The sequence below is a fragment of the Monodon monoceros genome, unplaced genomic scaffold (genome assembly GCF_005190385.1).
Source record: "Monodon monoceros isolate NGI ecotype Baffin Bay Population unplaced genomic scaffold, NGI_Narwhal_1 Super_Scaffold_13, whole genome shotgun sequence".
NCBI classification, from domain to species: domain Eukaryota; kingdom Metazoa; phylum Chordata; class Mammalia; order Artiodactyla; family Monodontidae; genus Monodon; species Monodon monoceros.
Window position 1 is genome coordinate 11,415,361 of NW_021703769.1, and position 10,327 is coordinate 11,425,687.

The following is a 10,327-nucleotide window of genomic DNA, read 5'->3' on the forward strand; positions in this document are numbered from 1 at the left end:
CCTACCTAAGGTCCCTTAGCAGGTCAGTGGCCAAGGTGGGATTTGAACTAGGGTCGCTTGCACTCATAATGATGTGGTACATTGATGTGACATGGGCAAAGACAGGTCTGATTCTCCACCTTTTAGCACAGGGACTGGCCAGGGCAGTAGGGGAGGGACAGAAGGGAGGAAGAATTTCAGAACAGTGTCCACCCTGCATCCATTAGTGGTGGGATTCCTCCTGGTGGCTCATCTCTGTGTGAAGATGCATGCAATAAATAATACCTAGATCGTCTCAGAGGAGGGCAGCATCTGGATGAGTTTGCCTGAGCCGCCTGCACCTGGTGCTTACAGGGTCCTGCGACCTGCAAGGGAATTCAGAGGACAGAAGGACAGAACACTTGGTAAGTGAATCTCTGTCCTTCTGCCTGCTTTGTTTATATCCACGTTTGTTTCAAGGGCACACACACACACACACACACCCCACACTACCTTCCATTTCTGCTGTCAGAGAGGGGTCGGGTATCCTGGGAGCGTCGGGTTTCTCAACCATGTCCACATCTGAGGAGAGTGGGGTCCTCCCGTGAAGGGTCCCCCAGTCCTGACTCCCCAGACTACATGTCAGTCTCAGCCAGCTTCTCCCTGGCTCTCCAAGCATCTCAGAACCAAGAGGCAACTCTTGACCAGTGACCCTGGCCTACTTTTCATTCTCCCCCAGCGACACCAGCCTCCTCTGCATTATCACCTCCACTGCACAACTTCACGTTTCCCTCTCCATGCCAGCCAGGATGCCAGCAGAGTCATTTTGCTCTACCTGGACTTCCCCTGGGCATTCTTCAGAATCGCGGCGCTCATCAATATACCATGTTTTTTTTTTTTACTCCCATCACTTAGGAATTCATGCCCAGCTCTCCGAGAGTCACCCATGTCACCCAGCTACTCTCCAGCCATCCCCAGATTTCTGTGTGAGTCAGTCCATGACTCAGGAAACCCCTGTCGGCTCAGACCTCGGGGGTTACTCCTTTTGCTCCCCCATTTATACAGCAGTGCCTCCCCAACGTCCTCCAGTTCCCATGCTTATCTTTCCCACTTGACACACCCGGGACCTCACAGCCACGCTCCATGATTCTCCTTTTACTTCAAGATGTGACCAAGGTTTGGGCCAACGTAAGCCAGTGTCATGCCTATTTCTCCATGTCCCCCTCACAGTCACACACCCACCTGCAGAAGCAACACTCCTGCATCCCGCCCTCACACACACTTGCTCTCAGAGGAGACCAGCTAATGGCTGGCTTCAGCACCCTGGCCTTTGTCACCCTTCCCCTGTGCAGTGGGACCCTCCTGCCTGCCGACGTCTTGGCTTCTGGGGTCCGTGCCATTGTGACTCCGCAGCTTGCCTGTGTCTTTTGGGTGACACTGCAGATGACGGGGACCCCGTATCCCCAGTGCACCTTCGTCACTGCTGCAATGATCCCCTCGCTTACATATGAGCAACTGGTAGAAAACAAGACCGTTACTGAATCACCCTCTTCCTTCCCGCCACCTCTCAGCCTCCCAGTGTCTCTCGACAATTTTAAACCATCTTTCCCTCCTCATTTGGTTTCTCGCTGTCTGGCCACTGCCCCCTCTTCTGTGCTCTGCCCTTTCCCTGCCTTTGCACCTCTCTGATGGCATCCATCACTGCTTTTGTTCTTCCTCTCCGGAGGCCAGGCTTTCCTCTGTGTTTTCCCAGGAAAGGGGCTAAAAGCCCAGCTCTCTCCTAGTGGCCCCTTCTGTCCTGCCTCCTCTTCCTCCCTCTTTCCCTCTGTGTCTGCATCTCCTCTCCATTCTTCCTCCGGCTCCAGCCTCTCAGGGAACACGTTGTCTCTATTCATCTCTCTCTGAGTCCCTGTCTTAGGTTCATATCTCTTTCTTCTCTTTTCTCACTTTCTAGCAACTCTCTCATCATTTTACTCCCTTTCTAGCCGCCCCTTCTCCAACCTTCCAAGGCCCCCTTTCTCTTTCAATTAAGCCCATCATCTTATTTCCTTCCTCTACCCCATGACCCTGATCCATCTCCAGATCCATAGATATCTTTACGTCCTTTATCTCCCAAATTTATATTCACCCTGGTCCTCCCTCCACCCATCTTTGGCCTTTATCCAACCCCACCCTGACTTTCATCTCTGCACCAGCTCTTTTCCCCATGAGCTCCATCCCCTCGTGAGCCAACCACCCCACTCTGCCTCAACCTTGTAGGGTCTTCCCCCCACTGTATGGTCTTGTCTCCCAGCCCTGCTCAGACCCCCTACTAATTCCACATCTTCTGCCCCCTCCCCTTTTGCTCTCTATCCCTGGGCCACTTTTCTGCCCTATCCCTTTTATCTATCATACCAGCTACACACTCTCCCCTCCTAACCCCATGTATACATTTCAGCTCAGTATTAAAATTCCTGAGGGTTAAAATCTCTGTTTTCTGAACGCTGACTGAAGCTGAGTATCACCACCATGGAATGCATCTGAAAGACAAGGGGGAATGTAAAATCCTATCGGACAATTTAAAACTATCCGTCCATTTTATTATTGCTATGATTAGGAGTCAATTTTAAACTTTGAGCTCATTGGCAAGATCAGTTTCTCTCACTCTGTCAGCTGCTCGGGGACCCTTTCCCTGCGCCCAGGGCACCACACTGAAGAGATGGGCCCTCTCAGCAGACACATGGAAGGCTATCACTGGTCTCTGGGTCCAGGGCCATGAATTCCCAGACACACTTTTTCGTAATATGTTCTCAAGATGGAGCTTTTACCCAGGATTCACGATTTGGGCAAATTTAAAACGTCCTTCCTTTTCAGCTACTGAAGTACTTGCATGAATAGCAATAACTGTAGCACGTTGCTTGTACAATGTTGTAGCCTGAAGACAGGAAATAGTATAGAAAGTATGTACCTAAAGCTCTTGCAGGATATCCATGGTTCTGCAGTTTGATCGGCGAGGACAAAGGATCATGTGGTTCCTCATTTTCTCTAAATCTTCCTTCATTTTCTAAATATGCCCAAATAAGATGTTTTCCTAAAAGAGGAAATGAAATAACTGAAACTATTACATTCTTAAAGGTTATAGTCTTATTATGAATTTTATGATTTGTTATGAAAGCTAGCAAACCACATAATGGTACAAGTAGTAGAATTAATGCTACTGCTCTGTTGCTATCGTTTAATTATTTATAATCATTTGCTCGAGAAAAAATGATGTTTCATCCAAAGTTATCGCTTTTGTATTAACCATCTACTTATTTCCTTAGTTTTGATTTCTTTGAACCTTCTTGTTTTTAATACAGTCGACCATGTTCACAATAACTATTAAAATAGGACTGTTTTGCTCCCTTACAGTAAATATATGTTTATATCTCAAGTGACTGATAGACTTTCAACCAATAGAGCCCACAAGAAGATATTCACTCAACTGTCCTGTAGTGACAGCTTGTAAATTTTGCCAACTTTTAAATTTTTATTTTTCTAAGGCCTGTAGGCTTTTGCCAATGTTTCATGATGACTTTTAGAAGCAACCAGTAAAGTGAAATACAGGCCTTGTTCATATCCCTGATGAGGTGCGACACTGACAGCATGTTCACATATTGGCAGGTCAGGCCAAGTGCGGCTGAAAATAACCGAGAGAAAAGCGCTTGGTTCTTAGGACAAACAAGGCCACTGTAAGCTTTTGCTTTTGTGTGAATACATGACACAGGAGTTTCTTAAAATAATTCTCATCTTTAACACCAGAGGGATACAGCTATAGTTCTCTCTATTCTTTATTCTATTTACTTATTTATTTTTTTATTTTTGGCCACGCCTCATGGCATGTGGGATCTTAGCTCACCGACCAGGGATCGAACCCACAACCCCTGCAGTGGAAGCTCGAGTCTTAACCACTGGAACACCAGGGAAGTCCCCTCTTTTACTTATTTTAAACAATGTTTGGTCTCATTTACCTTTTTTTTTTTTTAAATAAATTTATTTATTTATTTATTTTATTTTTGGCTGCATTGGGTCTCCGCTGTGATGTGCAGGCTTCTCACTGAGGTGGCTTCTCTTGTAGTGGAGCACGGGCTTCAGTAGTTGTGGTGCGTGGGCCTAGCTGCTCCGCGGGCCTAGCTGCTCCGCAGCATGTGGGATCCTCCCGGACCAGGGATCAAACCCGTGTCCCCCGCATTGGCAGGCAGACTCCCAACCACTGCGCCAGCAGGGAAGCCCCTAATTTACTTTTGATCGTCAACTCCCACCCTCATCCCCACTCTCACTAATATTTCGAGTCCCAGTGTGTCCCGCCCTTTCGGAGCCTCCTCAGCCCCCAGACAGCCATGGAGGAGACATGCACTTTCCCAGCACGCGCTCCACGGGCCAGGCTCTGGTGTGGGTCTCAGAGGAGGCAGGTGAGGCCATAAAGGACACTGGCCTTCAGCTCCTCCTCTGTCAAATGCAGTGATTAGTTCTGATCACTCAGAGCTGCTGTGAGGATTAAGAAAGATGATCCGTGTGAGGGGACAGGGTGATGCTGGTGCAGGGTCACCTAATCCCCACATTTGTTCAGACACAGACCGGCTCCCTCAGCTCCACTGCCACAACAAATCAAAAATCTGATATTCCACTGAACTTGTCTGACTTTCATTAAAATAATAATAGTAATAATAATACCTAATTTTTTTTTTCCAGCCTTTACTCCATTTTACCTGCATTTGAGTATTCAACCGTCATATGAACCACCTTACAGATGGGGAAACTGGGACACAGACAGAAGTCCCTTGCCCAAGGTCATGCAGCCAGGGAGTGGCAGAGCTGAGATTTGAATCCTAACACTTGCTCTCTAAACCACAGTGATGAAAATGATAGCAATAAAACTGCCAGCCAGTGTTTCCAGCGTCTACTACAAACTCTCTTCAGTCTATCTGCCACACATATCTGGTAAAGAACTTGTATTCAGCATATATAAAAAACTCTCGAGATTCAATAACAAGAAAAGAAGCCAATTTAAAAGCGGACAAAAGATTTGAATATTGTACATCTTCACTAATTAAGATCTGTTGATTGTAAATAAGTGCGTGGAAAGAGGTTCAATGCAAATTAAACCACAATGAGAAACAAGTAAACACCCAATAGAATGGCTAAAATCTAAAAGACTGGCCGTACCAAGTGTTGGTGAAGACACGGAGGAGCTGGAAGCCTCGTGCACTTCTGGTCGGAAGGCAAAATGGTGCAGCCTCTTTGGAAAGTGGTTTGACAGTTTCTTAAAAAGTTAAGCATATACTCATCATTCAGTCCAGCAATTGCATTCCTGTATGTTTACCCAAGAGAAACGAAAACATGCGCCCACACAAAGGCTTGTCCATGTCTGTAGCAGTTTTATTTGTAATCCAGCCCTCAGGTCTCTTCCATAGAGGCCACCAAACACATGTCTGTATTAATGCCTGGAAGGCTCTAGAAGGACCTCTACCTAAAGGAATTCTTTCCCACCCCAGGCCCCATTTTTTTTTTTTTTTTGCCAACTTTTAAATTTTAATTTTTCTAAAAAGCCTTTTTGAGAACAAAAAGATTAGATAAGGACCTACGCAGTTAGACAGGTCTGGGTTTGAATCCCTGCTCAGCCATTATCACCTGAGGGGCACCTTGGGCAAATGCCTCCTTCCTCTGGGACTCAAGTCTCCTCATCTTTAAAATAGGGATGTGATAGTAAGAGCGTTTGCATCTCCCAAGGGCTGTTGTGATAACCTCATTCCTGGGCTCTAGAACCGGCTGCTCCACCTTGGTCAAGATCCGCGAGAGCCTCTGCCCTTCCACAGGCCTGGGTGAGGAGGGAGAGAGTGAGCGAGAGAACTCAGCCTCCCTCCCTCCGAACTCCTCTCTGGCTCCCTAGTACCATACTCTCTGCCAAGGGCATCCACAGCCTTCTTTAATTAATTCACCACATATTTACGGAGAGCCTGCTATGTGCCAGGCACCGTACCAGGTGCTGCTCCTGGCGTCTCAGAGCTGCTGTCTGGTGAGAGAAGCTCACTGAGAAAGGAGGTGGGACCAGGGGAGGGAGTTGAGAGGGGAAGATCCGTAGAGTGCGGGGGGCTGTCCATTTGGTTGCTAGCGTGAGGCATCGCATCGCAGGTCAGGACTCATCGCAGGTCAGGACTCGGGTGAGGAACACCGAGGCGGGGTGGGGGCTGTAGCGGAGATGGCTGGGGGAGGGTCCAGCAAGAAGACAATTCTAAAGACTTTCTCCATCTTCTCTCCACCACCCCTCTTTTCCAGCCGGTAGCGCTGGAATCCCTCCTCTGCTCATCGCCTCATTCAGTCGCTCTCCAACCCCACCCAACCCACGCACAAAGACACCTCCCACCCATTCTTTCTTGGCCGTCTCTCCAGGCGGAAGCTACAGCCTGCAGGTGCCTCCTCTCTTGTCTCCCACTCCCTTTCAGTCCCCTCAGTCTATTTCCCACCCACAGCCAGGGGGAAGTCTCCCCTCCGCATAAAATCCCCTGGCAGCTTCCCATGGCTTAGAATAAAACCCAAACACCTGGTCTACAAGGCCCTGCGGGGTCGGCCCCTGCCCACGTCTCCCACCCCCTCTCCCATCTCTCCCCTCCAGCCACACTGAGCTCCTTGTCACATCATGAAGACACCAAGCACATGCCCACACCAGGACCTTTGCACTTGCAGTTCCCTCTGCCCGCAGCTTCCTCATCCCCCTCAAGTTCTCTTTGCCTGGCTCGCTCCTGCTTTTTCACCATCTTGGGACGGCCCCCCAAATACCTCCACAGCCCTGATTAAGCTGGCGCCCTCCTGCTGTCTCTCGGCACCCTGCACCCTTTCCAGGCAAAGTCACTCCCCTCCCTGGACTGTCAGCTCTCTGAGAACAGACCTCGACTATCTGTTCGCTGCCTGGAATGGGGCCTGGCACACAGTAGGTGCTCAGTATACGTGCTGAATGCAGACAGGACTGAGCTTCAGTCGCGGGCGCTCACGTCTGGAGCCGCAGACCTTCTGTAGACCTGCCGTCTGCTCAGAGAGAAGACCCCAATGGCAGAGTCAGGGCTGAGGCCCATCGGGGGCACCCCAGCCTCTCCTTCCCAAGGCAGTGGGCCCCGCCAGCAGAAATCCCCCCGGCCTACGGGCAGGGCAGACACCAGTTCAAATACCGGTGCCGAACAGAGTTACCACATGACCCCAGACTCGTTTATTTCCCAAGAGACTAACTTGTCAAAATGTGTACTTTATACCTGGCAGTTGACTGCATGTCGATTACATCTTGAGAAAACTCTTACACTCATACACACGCACACACACCTTTATGCACTAAAATGGCTAAAATAAAAACTAAGAACCCATAATAACAAAACGTTGGCAAGGATGTAGTACGGCTTGAACTCTGCCATAGGTCGCTGTGGTCCACACAAGACCTGCACAGGGATGTTCACAGCCGCCCTCTTCATTAGAACCAAAAAGTGGAAACAAACCACATGTCCGTCAACGGATGAATGGATAAACAATATGTGGTATATCCATCCGTGGAATATTACGGGGTCATAAAAAAGAATGAAATACACATGCTACAACATGGATGAACCTCAAAAACCATCTGCTAAGTGAGAAAAGCTAGTCACAAAAGGACACGTGCTGAATTGTGTGATCCATTTATATAACATGTTGAGAATAAGCCAATCCATAGAGACATAAAACAGATTAGTGGTTGCCAGGGGCCAGGAGAGGAGGAAATGGGGAGTGGCTGCTCATAGACACGGGGTTTCTTTTTCCGGCGATGAAATGTTCTGGAATTAGATGGTGGGGTTGGTTGCACAACCTTGTGCATGTACAAACACCACTGAATTGTACCCTTTAAATGGATGAATTGCATAGTATGTGAATTATATCTCAATAAAGCCATTGCAAAAAGAAAATCCTGGTGCCACCAATTATCTCACAGCTGTGTGTCCTTGGGAAAGTCCCTTGTGCTTTCTGAGCCCAGGCTCTGCCTCTCTCACTCAAAGGATTGACCAACTCACAGCCGGTAATCAGCCCTGCACGGTAACCATCCAGGCTCTCAGTGAATAGCGGCCCCACAGGGGCTGGAGGATGGGCTGCCCATAGACACAGAGGCCGAGGATGAATTCAGCTCACGGGTAGTGCCCGGGGTGGGGGAGGCACCCGATGACACCCAGACATCACCCCGAAGCCCTCGAGAAAGTGACAGGGTGGCTGTGATCACCATGCGTGACTTCCTTCACCTGAGGACATTGCCAAGTCTTGAATGTCGTTCTTCTGTGTGTGGGTGTGTGTGTTTCTGTTTAGAAAGAAAAACACGCTCATTATAGAAAATTCTGAGATCTCTGAAGAAGAGAATTAAACCTCAGCAACTCCGCCCTCCCGACAGAACCACCGTTGACCCCCAGGGCACACACGACCCTCTCGGTGAAGGCAAAGATGGATAAAGATGGAGGAACTTTTTACCCAAATGGGACCGTACTTTTTTTTTCTCAGGCTGATCTGTGAGCTGCTTCTTGCACATGTCGGCTCCTTTTCAAGTCAACCTGTGAGCATCAGGTTTATCCATGGAAATATTCATTGATTGACTGTAAATCAAGAGATGCTCACTGGGGGGAACAACAATAACACAGCAGTGGAAAAGGTTAAAAATTATGAATGGGGCTTCCCTGGTGGCGCAGTGGTTGAGAGTCCGCCTGCCGATGCAGGGGACACGGGTTCGTGCCCCGGTCCGGGAAGATCCCACATGCCGCGGAGCGGCTGGGCCCGTGAGCCATGGCCGCTGAGCCTGCGCATCCGGAGCCTGTGCTCCGCAACGGGAGAGGCCACAGCAGTGAGAGGCCCGCGTACCGCCAAAAAAAAAAAAAAAAAAAATTATGAATTTGAAATGCCCTTCTCTTCACCAGCACCTCAACCTACCCCCAGAGACAATCACGATGAGCAGTGGGTACACTTCTTACAGATCCTTCTTTTTCTTTTCTCTCTCTTTTTTTTTAATAAATTTATTTATATTATTTATTTATTTTTGCCTGCATTGGGTCTTTGTTGTTGCGTGCAGGCTTTCTCTAGTTGCAGCAAGCAGGGGCTACTCTTCGTTGCAGAGCGTGGGCTTCTCATCGTGGCTTCTCTTGTTGCGGAGCACGGGCTCTAGGTGCGCAGGCTCAGTAGTTGTGGTGCACGGGCTTAGCTGCTCCACGCCATGTGGGATCTTCCCGGACGAGGGCTCGAACCCATGTCCCCTGCATTGGCAGGCATATTCTCAACCACTGAGCCACGAGGGAAGCCCTTTTTTTTTTCTTCTTTTCTTTCTCTCTTTCCTGTCAACAACTATTCAGTGAGGACTAACCACTCATGCATTCATTCATTTCATCATTCGAGAAATATTTGAAGTGCTTTCTGTGTGCCAGACATTTGTCTTTCTCCACTCACATGCTACTTCACAATATATATTTTAAAGATTGTATGGACATTTATAATAGCTGCAAAGTTCTCAGGATACGCAAGGACCCCAGTTAACACATTCAGTCTCCTGGTGCTGGGCATTTGGGTTGTTTACAGCATCCTGTTATTCTGAAAAGCTCAGGGAGGAATGTGTTTATGTACTTTTTATTTGATGATTGGGTCAAAAGTTGAACACATTTTACTGATGTGCAAAATGAGGGCTAGAGAGGACAGGGACTCATCCAGGGTCACAGAGTGAGGTATTGGTGGCACTTGGACCCACAAGGCAAGGACCGAGTTTCTTAGGAAATCCCTAGCCCAGTCCCAGCTCATCTCCCTAAGGTAAAAATGGGTTTCCTTGGGGGATTCCCGCCCTAAGCACCCTCCTGGGTGATACACGGCGTTCCTTTCTCCTTGCTGTCACCTTTTCAGCACCTCTAAAATGTTTTCTCAGGCCACAGCACCAGCTAAATAGAATCGGGTTTGGGAGCACTGGTTCCCCTCACCTGAGGCCCTTCCAGCTTGTACCCACAGAGGGATGGGGAACATAGGACTTCACAGAGAGTCTTCAGCTCCCCTGGGCCCTGCCATCTGGCCACTTGAGGCTCCAGGGGAGGGATTTACCTGGTGGTCCAGTGGCTAAGACTCTGCACTCCAAATGCAGGGGGCCCTGGTTCGATCCCTGGTCAGGGAACTGGAATCCCACATGCTGCAACCAAGAGTTTGCATGCGGCAACTAAAGATCCTGTATACCACAACTAAGACCTGGCACAGCCAAATAAATAAATAAATATATTTTAAAAAATAAATAAAAACTTTGCAATACCTTATTTATTTATTTATTTATTTATTTTTTGGCTGCATTGGGTCTTCGTTGCTGTGCATGGGCTTTCTCTAGTTGTGG

General features: G+C 48.5%; 1 non-coding gene across 1 annotated transcript; it reads left to right on the forward strand.

Moving 5' to 3' along the window:
* Positions 1-10,044: 10,044 nt before the first annotated feature.
* Positions 10,045-10,117, forward strand: TRNAW-CCA. The gene has a single exon. It is a non-coding gene; the product is annotated as a tRNA-Trp (tRNA).
* The last annotated feature ends 210 nt before the right edge of the window (positions 10,118-10,327 follow it).